We start from the raw sequence: 13,709 nt of genomic DNA on the forward strand, positions 1-13,709 counted from the left end.
CGCGTACGCGTGGGTGACGCATGTGCATGGCCTTGACTTCACCAAATGCTCATTTCTTCATGAATTATCTACTTGCATGCTTTTCTCTTCACTTCTATCTAATACTTGCCTTATGAATTTGAAATAACTTAACAAACATATCAAGGCATCGAATGGAATTAAAGTGAATTAAAATTGGCAAATTTAAGGCCTAAAAAGCATGTTTTCACTCTTAAGCACAAATTCAGGGAGAATTACAGAAGCATGGTATTTCATTGAATAAATGTGAGATAAGTTGATAAAATCCCCCAAATTAAGCACAAGATAAATCACAAAATTAGGATTTATCACCTACCATCAGTAATATTTTCTTTGTAGAAAATTTCATTTATTTTGTATTGTTACCAGTCAAGAGTGTGAAAATGTATTCAACGTGTTATGAATCTACAGTAAGATAAGTAGGCAATAGGTTAATTTAAATAAATCTTCAGTTTCTTCAGCTACAATACTCCTCAACAAAACTAAAGTGACCTATCTACTATCTAAGAATTTCTCATGTTGGATTTTAAAAAAAGTATTTAGGGCTATCCTTGGTAGTTCACATATCAAAGAAGGAGATATTTAGTCACATTAAAGATAACATGGTGAAAAAACTTTAGCACTGTAAATGTAACCTACTATCAACTAGTGGAAGGAAGGTGTTTGTAAAGTTCGCAGGTTCAACAATTTATGTTTATACACTTAGATGTTTTAAACTACCAGAGACTCATTGATAATATACGAAAACAATTGATGTAGTTCTAGTGGGGTCAGAAACAAAATTAACAGAAAATGTAATGGATTAAATGAGATATACTATGTTGAGATAAGAATCAAGGTGGGTTAGGCTTTAAAGACCTATAAGCCTCACACTTGGCTATGTTGAGGAAATAAAGTTGGAGATTAATCACTAAGACTCATTCAAATACTAATAAGAGAACAAGGAGACAAAATTATGTGGGATAAAAAGAAGAGTGGTACATACTCCATGAAGTGAGGGTACTCCATTAACTTTCAATTCTACCATACTTTTATTGATGCTCTGCCTACATTCTTTAGTAATAAATCTCTGTGAAAAGATATCTGAAGTGTGAAATCCTCAGCTAAGATTAAGGTATTCTTGTGAAAGATAATACATTGAGGCTTACTGATTAGATAAAAATCTACTTAAGATTAGCATCGATTTTAGACTCTTTCCTTCGATGCTTTTACTGGATAAAAATCATAACCCATTGTCTGATAAACTGCAACCATGATCAAACAGTCTAGCAGCTCTTGGGAGATGTAATTCCTCAAATTGATGATTTGGCACCGATAGAGACATAGCAAAATTGGTAGATGGTAGCAAGCTTGAACTCTTGTCAGCTCTACCAGGGGAGGAAGACGGTTAATCTCATTACACATCTTCTTTAAAAAATATGGAATGACATGAACAAGAAAGCATTTGAAAGTAAACAAATCATATCTCAATAGCTATTTGTAATGGCATCAACTCTCAAAGAGGAATTCAAACATAGGGCTTTTTAAAGCTTCTTACTTTCCCTTTCTTTTTTCAATAGTTTTTTCTTTCTTTAGGTTATCTACATCTTTTTTTTATTGTTGTCTGAATTTGACTTCTGATTTTGTTGTTGAGGAATGTATACTTCCACTCTCATTTAATAAAATATCAACTATTTTCGATAAAAAAAGGGACGTCAATTATTTGTTTAGCGACAGTTTAAAACCACCACAAATCCTAAATCTCTCTCTCTCTCTCTCTATATATATATATATATATATATATATCACAAACTACTCTCTCACCATTACGCCATCTCCCTCACCATGACATTATTATCATCATCATTATCTTCATCATTCCCTTAAAATTTTCAACGTTGACATCCTCCTAATCTTTTCTATTTTATCACCTATTGCAATCGGAGTCTCCTCCCAACTTCAATATTTTCTAGCTAGTTTCACTACAATTTCCGCCTTTATCTCCAGTTTTCGTCATACATTTCACCGTTTTCATTCAAACTTTTGTTCATTCTAGAACTATGTTTGTTTCTGTTGTTGTTCTTGTTAATTTTTTTGTTTAAATTTTATTTTTAATATTTGGAAATTTTGGGTTGTGAGTTTTTGTTGTGGCTTTGAGAATGTCTCTATTTTTTTATTTTGTTGCCTCATCAGTCGCTTCTTTTCTATTTTTCTTTGGGTTTCAAATTTCAACACAGAAGAGAGAGAAACACAAGAGAAGAGAGAGAGAAAAAGAGAGAGAGAGAGAGAGAGGAAAAAAACCTAAAAGGCTTCTCTTTGAGCTACTTACTCTTCTCCAAATGCCTTTAATTTTTAAATCTGCTTCTAAATTTAAACCCGGAACCATTTTTGTTTTTATTATTGTTATTGTTATTAAATTTTCTTTTGAATTTGTTGTTGTTTTTTATGGTGGTGGCGGTATTTTTTACAGTTAGAGTATCGAGCAAGGTTGCGAGAATCGAATCGGTCATTGAACCGATCAAGTGACTGATTCAATGGATTAATGGTCTAATCAGGATCCTTTTTATTTTACCCTTGCCTTTTGGTTTAAAGGGCTATTGGCTTTTTCTACTTGCTTTTTTTTTTCTTTTTCTTCTTTATTTTTTTGCTACTTTTTTTTTCTGCAAGCTTTTTATTCACTGCTTTTTCTTGCTTCAAGAATCATTTTTATGATTTTTCAGATTATCAATAACATTTCTCCTTTTCCATCATTCTTTCAAGAGCCAACAATTATAACATTCATAAACAGCAAATTCAAAAATATGCACTGTTCAAGCATTCATTTAGAGAAATAAAAAGTATTGCCACCACATAAAAATAATTAAACTATTTTAAAATTCAAAATTCATGTACTTTTTTTTTTCAGAAAACATTTTTCACTTAAAAAAGGTGATGGATTCATAGAAAATTCATAACTTTAAGGCATAGACACTAAGACACTAATGATCATGTAATAAAGACACAAACATAGATAAACATAAAGCATAAAAATTCGAAAAACAGAAAATAAAGAACAAGGAAATTAAAGAACGGGTCCACCTTAGTGATGGCAGCTAGTTCTTCCTCTTGAAGATCTTATGGAGTGCTTTAGCTCCTCAATGTCTCTTCCTTGCCTTTGTTGCTCCTCCCTCATGACTCTTTGGTCTTCTCTAATTTCATGGAGGAGGATGGAATGCTCTCGGTGCTCCACCCTTAGTTGTCCCATATTGGAACTTAATTCTCCTAGGGAGGTGTTGATTTGTTCTCAATAGTTTTGTGGAGGAAAATGCATCCCTTGAGGCATCTCAGGGACATCATGATGAGGAATTTCCTCATGCTCTTGTCCATGAGTGGGATCTCTTGTTTGCTCCATCCTTTTCTTAGTGATGGGCTTGTCCTCATCAATGAGGATGTCTTCCTCTATGTCAATTCCAGCTGAATTGTAGAGGTGACAAATGAGATGAGGGAAGGCTAACCTTGCCAAAGTAGAGGACTTGTCCGCCACCTTGTAGAGTTCTAGGGATATAACTTCATGAACTTCTACTTCCTCTCCAATCATGATGCTATGGATCACACTTTGATCATGGTTCTTGGTGATCCATGCATTGGCATAGAACTCTTGAACCATTAAGATCCCGACTTGTTGAATGGGATTGGTGAGAATTTCCCAACCTCTTCTTCGAATCTCATGTCGGATCTCCGGATACTCACCCTTTTTGAGCTTGAAAGGGACCTCAGAGATCACCTTCTTTTTGGCCACAACTTCATAGAAGTGGTCTTGCTGCACCGTTGAGATGAATCTCTCCATCTCCCATGACTCGGAGGTGGAAGCTTTTGCCTTTCCTTTCCTCTTTCTAGAGGTTTCTGCGGCCTTTGGTGCCATAAATGGTTATGGAAAAACAAAAAGCAACGGTTTTACCACACCAAACTTAGAAGGTTTGCTCATCCTCAAGCAAAAGAAGAAAGAAAAGAGTAGAAGAAGAGGAAATAGAGGAGATGGAGGGGGGTTTAGTGGTTCGGCCATGTATGGATGGGTTTGGGAGGGAAAGTGGTTTGAATTTGAATGGTAAGGTAGGTGGGGTTTTATGATGGATGGATGTAGATTAGTGAAGAGAATATGGAGAAGAGGGTAGGATTTGATAGGTGAGGGGTATTTGGGGAAGAGGTATTGAGGTGATTGGTGAACGATATTTGGGAAAGGGTGTAATAGAAAGGTGTAAAGAAGAAAGAGAAAGATGGAGTAGGTAGGGATCTTGTTGGGTCCACAGATCCTGAGGTGTCAAGGATTTCTCATCCCTGCACCATGTGGCATGTAAACGCCCCCTTGATTGCCAATCCTAGCATTAAACGCCGGGTTGCTGCCCATTTCTGGCGTTTAACGCCAGCTTTTCTCCCCTTTCTAGTGTTTAAACGCCAGCTCTGTGCCCTTTTCTGGTGTTAAACGCCAGCTTTATGCCCCTTTCTGGCATTAAACGCCAGTCTGATGCCCATTTCTGGCGTTAAACACCCAGAATGGTGCCAGACTGCGCATTTAACGCCCATTCTGCTACCCTTACTGGCGTTTAAACGCCAGCAAGCTTCTCCTCTAGGGTGTGCTATTTTTAATACTATTTTTCGTTCTGTTTTTGCTTTTTCAGTTGTTTTTGTGACTTCACATGATCATCAACCTACAGACAATACGAAAGAACAATAGAAAATACATAGATGTAATAAAGTTGAGTTGCCTCCCAACAAGCGCTTCTTTAATGTCAATAGCTTGACAGTGGGCTTTCATGGAGCCTCACAGATGCTCAGAGCATGATGATGGCCTCCCAACACCAAACTTAGAGTTTGTATGTGGGGGCTCTATTTGACTCTGCATTGAAAGAGGCTTTTCATGCTTCCTCTCCATAGTTACAGAGGGAGATCCTTGAGCTTTAAACACAAGAGAGTCCTCATTTATTTAGAAGACCAATTCTCCTCTGTCAACATCAATCTCAACTTTTGCTGTGGCTAGGAAGGGTCTGGCAAGGATGATGGATTCATCCATACACTTCCTATTATCTAGGATTATGAAATCAGCAGGGATGTAGTGGTCTTCAACCTTTACCAAGACATCCTCTACAAGTCCATAAGCATGTTTCCTTGAATTGTCTGCCATCTCTAGTGAGATTTTTGTAGCTTGTACCTCAAGGATCCCTAGCTTCTCTATTACAGAGAGAGGTATGAGGTTTATGCCTGACCCTAGGTCATACAGAGCCCTCTCAAAGGTCATGGTGCCTATGGTACAAGGTATTGAGAACTTTCCAGGATCCTGTCTCTTCTGAGGTAATCTCTGCCTAGTCAAGTCATCCAGTTCTTTGGTGAGCAAGGGGGTTCATCCTCCCAAGTCTCATTACCAAATAACTTGGCGTTTAACTTCATGATTGCTCCAAGGTACTTAGCAACTTGCTCTTCAGTAACATCTTCATCCTCTTCAGAGGAAGAATACTCATCAGAGCTCATGAATGGCAGAAGTAAATTCAATGGAATCTCTATGGTCTCAGTGTGAGCCTCAGATTCCTATGGTTTCTCATTAGGGAACTCCTTGTAGGCCAGTGGACGTCCATTGAGGTCTTCCTCAGTGGAAATCACTGCCTTTCCCTCCTCTATGCATTTGGCCATGTGGGACGTGTTTATGGCCTTGCATTCTCTCCTTGGGTTCTCTTCTGTATTGCTTGGGAGAGTACTAGGAGGGAGTTCAGTAACTTTCTTACTCAGCTGACCCACTTGTGCCTCCAAATTTCTAATGGAGGACCTTGTTTCAGTCATGAAACTTTGAGTGGTTTTAATTAGATCAGAGAATATGGTTGCTAAGTCAGAGTGGCTCTGCTTAGAATTCTCTATCTGTTGCTGAGAAGATGATGGAAAAGGTTTGCTATTGCTAAACCTATTTCTTCCACCATTACTATTGTTGAAGCCTTGTTGAGGCCTCTGTTGGTCCTTCCATGAGAGATTTGGATGATTTCTCCATGAAGGATTATAGGTGTTTTCATAGGGTTCTCCCATGTAATTTACCTCTTCCATTGCTGGATTCTCAGGATCATAAGCTTCTTCTTCAGATGAAGCTTCTAGATACTACCTGTTGCTGCTTGCATTCCAAACAGACTCTGAGAAATCATATTGACTTGCTGATTCAATATTTTGTTCTGAGCCAATATGGCATTCAGAGTATCAATCTCAAAAACTCCTTTCTTCTTATTTGTTCCATTATTCACAGGATTCCTTTTCAGAAGTGTACATGAATTGGTTATTTACAACCATTTCAATGAGTTCCTGAGCTTCTGCAGGCGTCTTCTTCAGGTGAAGAGATCCTCCAGCAGAGCTATCTAATGACATCTTGGACAGTTCAGACAGACCATCATAGAAGATACCTATGATGCTCCATTCTGAAAGTATGTCAGAAGGACACCTTCTGATCAATTGTTTGTATCTTTCCCAAGCTTCATAGAAGGATTCACCTTCCTTCTGTCTGAAGGTTTGGACTTCTACTCTAAGCTTACTAAATTTTTGAGGTGGAAAGAACTTTGCCAAGAAGGCATTGACCAGCTTTTCCTAAGAGTTCAGGATTTCTTTAGGTTGTGAGTCCAACCATGTCCTAGCTCTGTCTCTTACAGCAAAAGGGAAGAGCATAAGTCTGTAGACCTCAGAGTCAACCCCATTGGTCTTAACAGTATCACAGATTTGCAAGAATTCAGCTAAGAACTGATGAGGATCTTCTAATGGAAGTCCATGAAACTTGCAATTCTGTTGCATTAGAGAAACTAACTGAGGCTTAAGCTCAAAGTTGTTTGCTCCAATGGCAGGGATTGAGATGTTTCTCCCATAGAAGTCAGGAGTAGGTGCAGTAAAGTCACCAAGCACCTTCCTTGCATTATTGGCATTGTTGTTGTTTTCGGCTGCCATGGCTTCTTCTTGTTTGAAAGTTTCTGTTAGGTCCTCTACAGAGAGTTATACTTTAGCTTCTCTTAGCTTTCTCTTCAAGGTCCTTTCAGGTTCAGGATCAGCTTCAACAAGAATGCCCTTGTCTTTGCTCCTGCTCATATGAAAGAGAGAAGAGGAAAGTATGGAATCCTCTATGTCACAGTATAGAGATTCCTTGAGGTGTCAGAGGAAAAGAAGAATAGAAGGAGGAGGTAGAGAGGAGAGAATTCGAACTTATAGAGAGAGTCCGAATTACTGATAGTGGAGGAGTGTTAGTCCTTAAATAGAAGGATCTGAGAAGAGGGGAAGAATTTTCGAAAACAAATTAAAAAGACTTTGAAATAATTAAAAAAAATTAAAAAAAATAGTTGGTGATTTTTGAAATTTAAAATTGAGAAAGTAGTTAAGTGATTTGAAAAAGATTTTAAAATCAGAAATAAATAGAAAAAAAAACTATGATTGAGAATTAATTTGAAAAAGATGTGATTGAGAAGATATGATTGAGAAGATATGATTGAAAATCAAATTAAAAAAAAGAAAGTTTTAAAATTAAAGTTGATTACTTGGCTAACAAGAAATTAAAAGACATGATTCTAGAATTTAAAGTTTGATCCTTTCTTAATAGGCAAGTAACAACTTGAAACTTTTTGAATTAAATCATTAATTGTAGCAAGGATTTTTGAAAATGGAAAAAATGGAAAGAAATTGATTTTGAAAAGATATGATTGAAAAGATATCATTTGAAAAAAATTTGATTTTGAAAAATTATGAAAATTTGAAAAAGATTTGAATTAAAAACAAAATCTTCCCTCTTGTGCCATCCTGGCGTTAAACGCCCAGAATGGTATCCATTCTGGCGTTTAACGCCCAAAATACTACCCTTTTGGGCATTTAACGCCCAGCCAGGTACCCTGGCTGGCGTTTAAACGCCAGTTTCCTTCCTCACTGGGCGTTTTGAACGCCTAGCTTTTTCTCTGTAATTCCTCTGCTGTATGTTCTGAATCTTCAATTCTCTGTATCATTGACTTGAAAAGACACAATTTTAAATTTTTTTTTTTGAATTTTTAATGATGAGAATTAATCAAAATGCAACTAATCATGGAAAACTAATATTAAATCAACAATGCATGCAAGACACCAAACTTAGAAGTTTGTATACTAAGGACTATAACAATTTGAAAATACATATGAGAAACAACAAAAGACACAAAACAAGAGAATTTAAAGATCAGAGCAAGGAAATCATCAAGAATAACTTGAATATCAATGAAGAACAAAATTCATATATTCGAAAAATGCAGAGAATAAAACATGCAGGACACCAAACTTAAAATTTGACACTAGACTCAAACAAGAAACACAAAATATTTTTGGCTTTTATGATTTTATAAAATTTTTTTGTAATTTTTCGAAAATTAAGTGGGAAAAGAAAATAAGGACTTCAAAATTCTCAATGAGAATTCCTAGAATCATGCAATGTTAGTCTAAAACTCCGGTCCAGGAATTAGACATGGCTTACTAGCCAGCCAAGCTTTCAGTGAAAGCTTCGGTCCAAAATACTAGACATGGCCAATGGCCAGCCAAGCTTTAGCAGATCATTACGTTCAACAGCAAGATTGATAGAAATCAACAAGTCCTTGTGATGATAAGTTGAAACCTCGGTCCAAAAGATTAGACATGGCTTCACAGCCAGCCAGACTTCAACAAATCATCATGAAACTCTAGAATTCATTCTTAAAAGTTTTGAAGAACAAAATAATATAATTTTTTTTTGAAATTTTAATTTTTTTTTTAAAATAAATGATGCCAGGGCATTTTGGCCAGTTTCACTGACCTTTTCTTTACTGTTTTTAAGGTAGTTTCATGCATTTTCTTAGGAAATAAGCTAGTTTTGGGTAGATATTCACTTACATCTTGATTCAAGCAAACATTGTGAATTTTAAATTATTTCATGAGAATTTTGCATGAATTATATGATAAATTGGATGATGCATGATTCTATGATTAAGAGCAAGACTTTGATGCACTTTGTTTGATTGATTTCAGGCCAAAAGAAGAAGAGAAGAAGCCACGTTAGTGGCTACTTTAGTTACACTAACGTGAGCACTAACGTGGAAGGAAGGAAAGCCACAACGTTAGTGAGAAAAGTTAGTGGCATTAACTTTGAAGAAAGGGAATGGAGCCAACGTTAGTGACACTTAACATTATCACTAACGTTGGACCAAGATCATGAGTGGCCACATTAGAGTCCATGTTAACTTAGTTAACGTGATCTCTAACGTTAAGAAGAAAAGGGGGAAAGCCAACGTTAGTGACACTCAACATTGTCACTAACGTTGGCCAAAGCACATTAAGCCACGTTAACTCCCACGTTAATCTAGTTAACGTGGAAGCTAACGTGAAGAAACAAGATGGTCGACAACGTTAGTGACACCCAACATTGTCACTAACGTTGGAAGCACACAAGCCCCCACTAAGCCACGTTAACTCCCACGTTAACCTAGTTAACGTGGAAGTTAACGTGAGGAAGAGAAGTTGTCGACAACGTTAGTGACACCAAACATTGTCACTAACATTGCCAACACAAGCCACAAAGGGCCACGTTAACTCCCACGTTAACTTAGTTAACGTGGTAGTTAACGTGGGCAAAAGTCCCACCTGGCAGCCTGACCATGCCTTCTTCAGACACGCATAACTTGAGCCACAAAGCTCCAAATGAGGTGATTCCAATGGAATTGGAAAGTAGGATTCCAGAGCTTTCCAAGCATATATGGCACTACATGGTTGACACTAAATTTGAGGGAGAAAACCTGCCCCGAAAGTGCAATGATGAACATGGTTTCAGCCTGTATTTTGGCCAACTGACCTCTTCACCTTCCAAGAAGTATTACTCGAGTTGTAGAGCTCCAAATGATGCGCTTCCAAAGGCATTGGAAAGTAGACATCCAGGGCTTTCCAAAAATATATAATAGTATGGGGTGGACAGTAAGTTTGAGCTTCAGAAACAGGAAAATCGCTAGCGTTATTGGCAATCAACATTTCCAGTAACGTTGGCATATATGCCAGCGACCATGTCCACTTCAAAGGAGCATAACTTGAGCTACAGAGGTCCAATTGAGGTGATTCCAGTTGCGTTAGAAAGCTGACATTCAAAGCTTTCCAACGATATATAATACTTTATAGTGAGCATGAAATTTAAGTACAAACAAGAGGCATCCTTTAAGCCACAAAAACACCAAACGGGCAGCAAGTACAACGTTAGCCACAATAACTTTAGCACTAACGCCACACTTGTAGCGTTAGTGTGGCTAACTTTAGCACTAACTTTAGCACCTGGACCTCAACTTAACTCACTTCTCTCTCAAGTCTACTTCCAAGCTCAAGCAAGCAGGCCCACAATTGTCAACCAATCAAGGCCACAAGAAGCATCTAGAATAGGAATTTTGATTTAATTGTAATTTGCTTTTAATTTCATTTTGTAATTTAGGAGAGCCTATATAAAGGCCTTAGTCTTTATGTTGAAAGCATTCGGATACAGAGGGGGAATTCTGGAATAGGGGATTGAAGAGGGGTCTTCGGACTCCCTTCCCTCACACACTTTTCCTTCTCTTTCTTTTAGTTGTAATTTTCATTTATGAATTTGAAGTTTTATTTTCAGTTTTTATCTTCATCTTTACTTTTCTGCACTTTCTTTCTTTTCTATTTTTGTAGAGCAATGATCAACTAACTCTTTACATTGGGTTAGAGAGCTTTATTGTGATTCAATGGATTAAGTGTAGTTCTTATTCTTCTTCTTTTTTCTTTCTTCTTGATTTTACTTGAAAGCTTTCGATCTTCATCCAATTTGGTAGTGATCTTGGAAAAGAAACTATTCACACTTGGATCTCTTCTGAACCTTGAAAGAGGAATGAAGAGATCAAGCTAGAAAGGCTTTCTCATTCTGGACCAAATTGGGTTTGGATGGATATGTGACTATAATCCTCTCAATACCTGATTTGGGAAATGCATGTGGTATAATCAGTGGCCATACTTCATCTCTTCTCATGAGCTATTGACCAAGGAATTGGCTATTGATCAAGATTTGAGAGATTGAATTACAAGAAATTGTAATTCGATCACTTAAGATTGCCAAGGAGATCAATGAGTGCATTGATTGAGGAAGAGATGAGAATGAAATTGATCCGGAGGATTGCAATATCTCTTGATCCCAATGTTCATTTTATTTTTAGTTCTTACATTTACTTTTCTTGCCATTTTACTTTTCTGCACTTTATTGCTTTCTTTACATTTCTGTCAATTTATATTTCCTTGTTGCTTATCACTCCAATCTGATTTGTCTAACTAGGATAATCAATTAACCATTGATTGCTTAATCCGTTAATCTCTGTGGGATTCGACCTCACTCTATTGTGAGTTTTACTTGACGACAATTCGGTACACTTGCCGAAGGGAGATTTGTTGAGAGACAAGTTTTCCGTGCATCAAGTTTATGGCGCCGTTGCCGGGGATTAATTGTGATTAACAAACTACCGGTTGATTGATTTACTAGATTAGACACTTTTCTTTTGTCTTTATTTTCTTTTATTTCTTTATTTCTCTTGCTAACTAACTCTTTGTGATATTGCCTCACTGGAAATTTCCTCATATGTGACAATGGAGATTCCAATTTCTTTTGGTGATTATTGTTTGAGACAGAGCTTTTTGCAGGAAAGAAAGGAGCATCCATCATATTTTAGTCAATCAAATTTCATGGAAAACTCGCCACCACCACAGAATGATTCACTTTACTATGCTCATGGTGGGTGGGAGTATCAAGAACATGAAATGGGGTGCTTCCCAGGGTCACAAAATGGTCCATATTTTGATGACTTTGATCACTACTCAAGCTGTGCCTGGGAAGATCATAATCAAAGAGATTTTACTCATTCATACCCCATTCATCAAGAGCCATCACCTCTCAATTATACAACCTCACCTCTAAGTTTCACATGCCTAAATCCTTCATCATTTGAGTATGCCTCAGCACAAAAGTCTATCCAAAATCCATAAAATTCATTTTACCATCCACAAAACTCAATCCACTACCCACAAGAGTCATACCACTTTCAGAACACAAAACCACAAAACAACCAATTCCATTCACAAACCAACCCCGCCCAACCATTACAACCTACCCAACCACCTTTAGATAGACTTGCTAGGATGGAACTCTTCATGGAAGAGCTCAAAAGAAGTAGAGAAGAAGAGAGACTCGTTAGGATAGAGCTCCTCCTTGAAGAAATAATAAAGACAAATGAAGAGGAGAAAATAGCAAGAAGGGACCATGAAGAAAAATTGAGACAGAATGCACAACTCTATTCTGAAGAACAATTCGTTGAAGAGCTGAGAGCACAAAGAGAGACCACTTCACTCTCTCCAGAAACAGAGGAGTTCATTCAAAGATCAAGAACAAATGAGGAAGTCAATCAAGGGAGCCCACACTCCAATGAAACAGAGAGTTGCATAGAAGGTGAGTTCATTGAACCACCAATTCAAGAAGTTCTTGATGAAGAGGATGCTCCACCCATCATACAATACCCAAATCCTGAAATCAAGGTGGTAAAGGCAATCAACATGAACACTAACAAAAGGATGGTGACCAAGAAAAGAAGGACAATATTCATGAAGAAGAAAAGGTCAACCAAAAGCCATCCCACCCCCACCCCAACAAGCAAGTTTACTCAAGCTAACAACAGAAGAAGGCTTGCTGGGGAGAGGCACTCAAAACAAGGGGCATTAACTGGCTCCTCTTTCCTCTTGAGGTCATTCCTCTTAACAAACTGGAAGAAGAGGAAGAAAGTCGTGAACAACATGTCAAGCTAATGATATTAAAAAGAGCGCTTGTTGGGAGGCAATCCAACCGTAGGTAACATTTTCTTGCTTTGCTTAGTTTACTTTCAATAATTTGGCATATGATTGCACTCTAAGTTTGGTGTTGCCATGCAACAATTTGATTTTCAATCTTCACTGGGTACTTGCAACATTCTAAATTAACAGTGGCACACTAAGTTTGGTGTTGCCACTTAACTTTCATGCAAAGTACCATGCCAACACCACTTATTAATGCAATCACATTGTCTCTGTTTTACTTCTTATGCTTTTGTTGTGATCCATAATCTTGCTTGCTGAAACACATGCATACTCACACTTTATTTTAAGACATTCATGATCCATCATAAACTCTGTCACCACTGTTTTAATTGTTGCTTGAGTATAAGCAATCATTCTATGTCTGGTGTGGGAAGGGGAAGAATAGGAGGAAAAGGGCAACAACAATGAAGATAAAATACAAGGTGGTAAAGTTCCTTTCTCCTCTTACTTATTTCCAGCACTTTAATTTGCATGATTGTCTTCTATGTTCTTTGTATGTATGTGTGCTTTCTCCTTGTGAATAAGCATGTCAGTTCTGTCTTTTAAACATTTTATTGATTAAGGTTGTGTTTTCTAGTCTGAATGTCATTACTGCATCCTTACTTTGCTTACTAGTATGCTTGTCCCTTTGAATCAAATAAAAAGAGAATGAGTGTTTTTAAAGACCAGAGTAGAGTTCATACTATGGAGTAAGTTCATGAGTTTATGGTGTGGTCATAAGTTAGCTAAGTTGGTTCAACCAGAAGGTGGGAGGACAACTATCTGTCATGAATACTGTGCTTGAGAAACACCCCATGAGACTAGCTAAATAAGAAGATCCTAATAAGAAAAAGGGAAAGAAC

The 13,709-nt window shown here is 37.3% G+C and overlaps 1 non-coding gene across 1 annotated transcript; it reads left to right on the forward strand.

Moving 5' to 3' along the window:
* The first annotated feature begins 6,430 nt into the window (after window positions 1–6,430).
* On the forward strand, window positions 6,431–6,534 carry LOC112774195 (small nucleolar RNA R71). The gene has a single exon (XR_003188694.1). It is a non-coding gene; the product is annotated as a small nucleolar RNA R71 (small nucleolar RNA).
* The last annotated feature ends 7,175 nt before the right edge of the window (window positions 6,535–13,709 follow it).

The sequence above is a fragment of the Arachis hypogaea genome, chromosome 18 (assembly GCF_003086295.3).
Source record: "Arachis hypogaea cultivar Tifrunner chromosome 18, arahy.Tifrunner.gnm2.J5K5, whole genome shotgun sequence".
Classification (NCBI taxonomy): domain Eukaryota; kingdom Viridiplantae; phylum Streptophyta; class Magnoliopsida; order Fabales; family Fabaceae; genus Arachis; species Arachis hypogaea.